The following is a 7,663-nucleotide window of genomic DNA, read 5'->3' as shown; positions in this document are numbered from 1 at the left end:
ATGAGAAGTTCTTAGACTAATATGGGTGTAATTCCCACTCTTGTAAGGATAATATTTTCATGATTTTTATTTTCGAATAAATGGGCTGTTTAGTATTGGGATCCATATAATGTGTTAATTCAATGGATCCGATGTCTACTAATATAAATTCATAAAATTTTTGGGTTTTTTTGTGGGTTAACAGGAATATAATGAAAAGTATTTGAAAAGATAGTTTTTTATAGGGTTTTTCTATCTTTTTTGAACCACTCTTTTTCGATGGCTAATATTCTGATAGGATTAGGTTTTTCATAATATGAAAACTATTCTTTCAAGGGTTGAGTGTTATAAAGGTCAGATGGTTGTAGTAATGTGAATTTATTATTCGTAGTAATTAAAGAGCTCTTAGAATGTGATGATGATGATGATGCTTTTATAACCTGTGACATAGTCAGAGGTCTTAATGATAATGTTTTTGTTGGTACAGAAGTAATTGGTAATTTTTTCTCTTTTATTTAGTCAAAAGTTTGACCATAATCTTCATTGGAGGCTGATTTTTGATCCATTCTTTTCCTACAAAAATTCTCTAGTAAGAAAGTCAAGGAGTGAATTTAGTTCTCCTTTTACATATTCAATAGTAAAATCGAAACATGATAGAATAGCCTGCCATCTTGCAAATATTTATTCTGAAACCAAATTTTGACATCATTTTTCAAAATGCTTGAGGCTACTTTGCAATCAATTCTTATTATAAATGTCTTATTAAATAAATCTTCTTGAAATTTTGTAACACATAATACTATGGCAAATATTTTTTTTAATTGTTGCATAATTCTTTTGAGCCTGGTTTCAAATTTTTGAATGGTATTTTACTATTTATTCTTTTGAGCTATTAGGAGGTATTTGTTTAAGAATTCATCCATATGCTAATTCTGATGCATCTGTTTCTACAATTAATTTAGCCAGTGAAACTAGTATACTTGTACAGGTATTTTCTTTATTGTGTTCTTTATTTTTATTATTATAGAGGTCATTTCTTCTGTCCAGGGAGGTGGATTTTTTCTTAATCTTTTATAAAAAGGTTCGCACATGACTCTTATTCCGAGTAAGAATTTCCCTTCATAATTTAAACATCCTAAAAATCTTTGTAGTTGTTTTTTGTTAGTTATTTCGTTTGGAAATTTATCTGCAAATTCAATGGCTCTTTTGATAGGTACTATAGTCCCTTGATAGATTTCATATCCTAAAAATCTTACTTTAGTTATGAAAATGATATATATGCTGATTTATTCATTTTGAATATACTAATACGTCATCAAGATATACTATAGTAAATTCTATATGCGGGTAAAATATATTGTTCATTATCTCTTGGAACTTGCTTGGAGCATTTTTTAATCCTTGGGGTATTACATTCCATTCATAATGTCCAAAGGACACTATAAAAGCTGTTTTATATCTATCTTCCTCTTTTACTGCAATTTGATAAAATCCTGATTTTAGATCAAATTTTGAAAACATTTGCTTTATTTAATCTTTTAATTAAATCGCTTTTATTTTGGTAAGGTATATCTAATCCATTTTAGTACTTTGTTAAAAGGTTTATAATTGATGACTAATCTGGGAGCACCTCTTTCTATTTCAGATGCTTTCATTACATAGAAGCCTGTACAGCTTGATGGTGATTTCGAAGGCCTTATTAGTCCCTTATCCAGATATTCTTGCATTTTATTTTTACAATATTCTAGATATTCTTTATTCATATGTATTGGTTTTGCCTTTGTCGGTATATCTTTTTATTAAACCCATCTTCATATGGTAAAGATATCTTATGTAATTTTCTATGATAAAAAGCTTTGGGATTTAGGCTACATAGTTCTTTTTTAATTTTTCTTCAATTCTTTTTATTTTATTTTGTATTTCAAGAGTTTGTAATTGTTCTTCTATTCTTTTATATATAACTTCTTGGTTTAAATAGTTAATTTGTCTTTTTTTCTTTCTATAACATTAATTTGGATTGGTAGGTGTTGTAAAATTTTTTCTTGGTTCGAATAGTTAATTTGTTTGTTTCCCTTTCGATAACATTACCTTGGGTAAATAGATATTGTAACATATTGAGTTCATGTTGTTTTGGTTTAGTGAGAAATTTAAAATGAACAGAATATTTTAAAATACGTAAACAATCAAGTTATTCCGTCTATATCGACATTAAAGTGATATAATAATATAGTAAACGGATTTCCTAATATGACTTGATGAGATATATTTCTTGCTAAGAAGAATGTAGTAGAAAAATATACTCGATTTTTACAGATTTTTGCTTTGGATAATTTATAGTCTATAGTCATTCTATCATTTTCTGCTTTAAGAACTTTTTCTGTAATTTTTTCATAATATTTTGTAGGTATTAACCCTTCTTGTATACAATTAACATCAGCTCGTGAATATACCAAAGCTATGAAATCAAATTTTTCTTCTCATGCAATTAAGGTTATCGTAGTGAACTATTTTTGGTTTACTAATAGAGTTAGTATATTTATGTAATTTTCTGGACCTATGCTAATATAATTTTCTGGAATTATTATGTTACTTGTTTCTTTTGTTTTACTAATACTATTTTGTGAAGTTTGTTCTTGGTTTTTTATTATATTTTCTCTTTCTATTTTTAGTAATCTATAGTCCATATTAATATTCTATTGTTTTAATTCTGAAATTTCTCTTTTTAAATTTTTTATCTCTTTTTTAAGGGAATGTAGAGAGACTTCTTCTTATGGGTTCTTAAACCGATTATAAATTTGTTTTATTTTTATTGGTCTTATTTTCTGCTTACTATCTTCTTCTTTTTTAACTAATTCAGCTAATTGATTCATGAACTCATCTCTTAATGGGGTATCTTCTAATTTGTCAATTATTTTTTTTTAGTGTAGAAGTCTGTTCTTTAGTAAAAACATTTACATTTTTTTCATAATTTTTACAGTTACATAATCCTATTCCTAAACAATTATTCTGCTCATCTTTTTCACTATTTTCTTCTGAGCTTTCTTCTTCTGACATAAGGTTTAATTGTTGTATAAAATAATCTTCAGTTTCAGAAGAGTCCTCATAAATTGATTCTTCTTTTGATTCTGAGTTGATTAATATGACTGTTAAAGCGTGTTTAATTTCTTTATTTTCTATTTTATTTATTTTTTATTCTGTTGTACACTTATTAGCATAATGTCCTTATTTTTTATATTTCTAACATATTACTTGTTTTTTCTTACTAGAAGATTTAGGTTTTTCTTTAGGGGTTTTATAGACTTTTTTATAATGTATCTGTTCATAATAAAGGGGTTTATCTATATTATATCTAGGTTTTTTTATATAATTTTTTCTTTTTAATTTTATGTTGGCCACTGGGTGCTTTTTCTGGAGTTATTCCGTATTGGTAACAAACGTTCCAAGTTCTCTTTTTCCCGTGATAGTATCTTGTTTTATTTTTTGTTGTATCTTGGTATATGTGCATACTTCTTTGCCTGTTTGCACTATTATGTTATGTTATTGTCCAAAAGTTAATAAGGTATAGGGAATCTAGGTTCCAAATTGTGTTTGCAATTTTTGTAATACTTTTTTAGAGAATAATTTTGTCAAAGCTGCTACAAATCTTTCTTTCCAGAAAGGTGCATGTGCATCATCTCTTATCATAACTTTTGACATAAAAACATCATTATACCATCTATAATCAGACATGGTTGGACATCTTAAATTCATTAATTGAGTTTCTATCCTATCTTTAAAAGTGCTTGCATTTCCTACAAAATTTTTTAATAATAGTATAAATTAATGTAGATGTAGCATCCTGTGACTAATCTTCTGTTTTAAGGCTATTTAAAATTCATTCTTTTTCTTGGATACTGAGAAAATTATCCCAACATCTTTTTAATTGTACTGTAAAGTTTTGGGTTAATATAATTGCTGCCTCTTTATCGGAAGCTTTTCTCATTTTATAAGCAGTTGCGGCCATAGTCATATTACACATTTGATCTAAAACGGCTTGCTCACTTAATCTATCTATATTCCATTCTAATAAATCTGATCCGAAAAAACTATTTTGTACTAATTGCGTTCATTCTTCTAAACTTACATCTACCGGTGATAGTCTAAAATAATAATTTCTTGTTTTAGGATAATCTCTTTTATGAGATATTTTATTTATTTCTAATTCTCCTTCCTTTTTTAATGTATTAATTGTTATTTTTTCCAGACTAATACTCCTAAGTTTTTCTTTTAATTCATTAACTTCTGCTTCTACTTTAGATTTTAAATTAATATTATCTTAGCTTTGTAATTTATATATAGGTTTTTCTACGTTAATGGTTTTTTCCGTATTTTTCATTCTTCCTAATTGATTTTTCATTATATCTAACATGGTATTAGTAAAGTTTAATTGTTGATGTCATTTCTTAATATCTCTTTTTTCTATGTTTTCTTCTGCATTGTTATCTTTATAGGGTGTTGCTTCAACTTCTAAATCTTTTCCAACTGGTATTTTAATAGTTTCTTTAAGAGGATATTCAAATTCTATTACTGATCCTGAACTTGTTTTCCATACAACGGTTGATTTTGTTAACGAACATAGTTTTTTTTTGTTTTTAGAATAACAATTAGCGTACCAGTCAAAGAAATATAAATTCATTCTTCTTTCATTCATAAAGTCATAGAATAATTCTCTTAGTCTAATAACTTCATTTATAGAATAATTGGTAAAATACCAATCTCTTAAGGGTTTATTAGTCAGCATTAAAATCTTGTCTTATTCATTCTTTATCAATTTCAAATGGTTCTTCCTTGTTAATTACTAATAGTACTTGTGATTCAGTTGGATCATAATCTGAAGGTGTTCTATATACAGGAACGACTATATTAGGTCTTAATTATTAATTCTTATAATATTATCCATATTTCCTATTAACGAATTATCTATAGAATTTCTATGATTAATAGTTTCAATACTATCAGGATTCTTAGTGATTGGGATATATTCATCCTAATTCTAATATCTGGTCCTTCTCTTATTATTTTTCTTAATCTAGTATTTTCTATTTGTTGTTCTTCAATAATATTAGGTATTACCCATTCTTCAGGAATTTTGCTTAATAATTCCTCATGTCTTAGCTTTCTAGATGTTTGTATATTAGATCTTTTAAAATTTGCATGCATAATTATCGTTTCTTCTTTTGAGGATTGTCTTAGTGCTTTAAAATTATAATTAACTTTAGTTATTTTATAATATATCCTATAGATTATTTCAAATGGATCATATTTTTCATTTATGATTTTTTCATCAGATTGGACCTGTAAATTTAAGACTTGCCAAGTGTATTCATTTCTCAAATTCATAGCATAATTTGGATAACAATTGAAGAAAACTGGTCCATCATGATAGTTACTTTCTAATATTCCTATTAATGAGTCACTAAAGTCTGGAAATCTTGTATCTCTTAATGTTAATAATATAGGAACATTTATTCCTATTCTAAAGTTAGGTCTTACTGCTACTTGTATCAATCCTATATGGATGAAGTTGTATCCTTTGTTACTATGTTTTTTTGTTTATCTTCTTCTAAAATGGTAATTATTCTATTATTAATTGTTCCTAGTTTACAATATTCTAACATATGTATTTCATAATCTCTTTCTTTCAAGAAAGATCTTTTTTTATATAGTTTATTTTTATCTATTATAGGTATATTCTAATTATGAAAATTTTCCTCTAACTTAGCTATTTTTAATTCATTTTTAGTTCCATAGGTGGATGCTTCACCATTTTCTATTTTTACTACTAAAGAATTATTTTTTCCTAAATTTAAACTACTCATTGTTCTTAATAAACTAGCCATTTTATGGTTAGAACTTTGTGAATTACGAGACCACCCTCATTAACCAACGGATTCACTGCCTTACTTAGGACTTACAACTGGGACCACGATCTGGACTGACCAACGTCTTAACAGGTCTCACTGCTACTTCAAAGTTTTAACTATAAAACTTTTAATTTATCAAGAAGACTTGCAATAAAAATCTGGTTAAAAATACTCTTTACAAATGGTATCAGAGCCTGCCCTTTTATATATATCCTTCACGCACATGTACATACAACCACATCATTCAAACCTATCTTAAAGGCCACTAGCCTAAGTATCCAGAAACATTACATATACATAAAAGAAACCGAAACCATACCTTGACCAATTATCCTCCATGCACAAAACCACTTCACCACAAGCTTTCAAGCCTTCACTCAACACCAAACAACACCAAAAACACTCTATATCATGAAAAATAACAAGGATCAAAGCTAGGATTTATGACATATAACTAAGCACAAGAGTTTAATGATATCTTACCTTATCCAATGAGTTTTGGGGTAAAATCCACTACTCACCCAAGCTAGATTATACCTAAATAACAAGAACACAAAGAAATTTAACAACCCAAAAACCATTTTTGAAAATGACATGAGGCAGAGAAATGGAGCTTGGAAAAAGAGTTCTCACCAAATTTGATTGATTAGAAACAAAGAGCTCGGCAAGAACTTTGTGTGGCTACAAACTGTTCGTCAATCCGAGCACCATAACTCAAGATATGGCCAAAAGAAGGAGATGATGAATAGTGTCAATGGTGGACACTTTTCTCTCTCAGTCTCACGTTCCTCTTTCCCTCTTATGCTGAAAATGAGCTTTCTTGGCTCATTTATGACTTTATATATGTTGGGCTTGGGTCCGACTTGGATCCTGTTTAACCACGTAGCATTTTTGGTCCGTTTGGGCCCACTTTGGGCCAAAACCTTTAGAATTAGCATCCGGTTTGTTATTCCAAATATTTTTTGAGGATTTCTACTATTTTATTCTCTCACACAGTACCGGACAGATTTAAACCAATACTGCTAGCTAATCTACCGGTATGCGTTTTTACGCAAAATTTTTCAGAAGAAAACATTTTTCCATTCAGAAAAATCCACTAAATCTGAATCTCACCTTTATATTTTTAAAAAAATATTTTATATTTTTGAACCTATTTTAGACAATTAAATTATTCTATTCTACTTAAGCAGTTTTACGTGAAAACTCCAATTCTTACATGGAGGACTACATATGCTTTCTGTTATGCAACTCAAGAAAGGGTCCAAAAAGGGAGAGATTAAATATTTCGCTCTATTACAAGAGAAGTCAACATCTGAAAGAGAAGATGTTCCTTCCAAAATCAAGGAAGTCCTTGAAGAAAATAAGGATGTGATGCCTCCTAAGTTGCCAAAAGAACTACCACCTAGGAGGAAGGTGGACCACAAGATTGAATTGGAGTCAGGAGTAAAGTCGCTTGCTTCAGCACCTTATTGGATGGCATTGCCAGAACTTGAGGAGGTGAAGAAGCAACTCAAGGATTTGCTAGATGCTGGATTCATTCGTCTATCGAAGGCACCTTATGGAGAACTAGTCTTATTCTAAAAGAAGCATGATAGTTCGTTAAGACTATGCATCGACTATCGAGCACTTACCAAGGTATCCATCAAGAAAAAATACCCTATTCCTTTCATATCTAATTTTTTTGATCAACTTGGTAAAGCTAAGTGGTTCTCAAAGCTAGATTTGAGGTCAGGATATCTCCAAGTGAGGATTCTGATGGTGATGAGCCTAAGACCACCTGT

This window comes from Arachis hypogaea, chromosome 9 (assembly GCF_003086295.3).
Source record: "Arachis hypogaea cultivar Tifrunner chromosome 9, arahy.Tifrunner.gnm2.J5K5, whole genome shotgun sequence".
Taxonomy (NCBI): Eukaryota; Viridiplantae; Streptophyta; class Magnoliopsida; order Fabales; family Fabaceae; genus Arachis; species Arachis hypogaea.
This window is presented reverse-complemented; position numbering follows the sequence as displayed.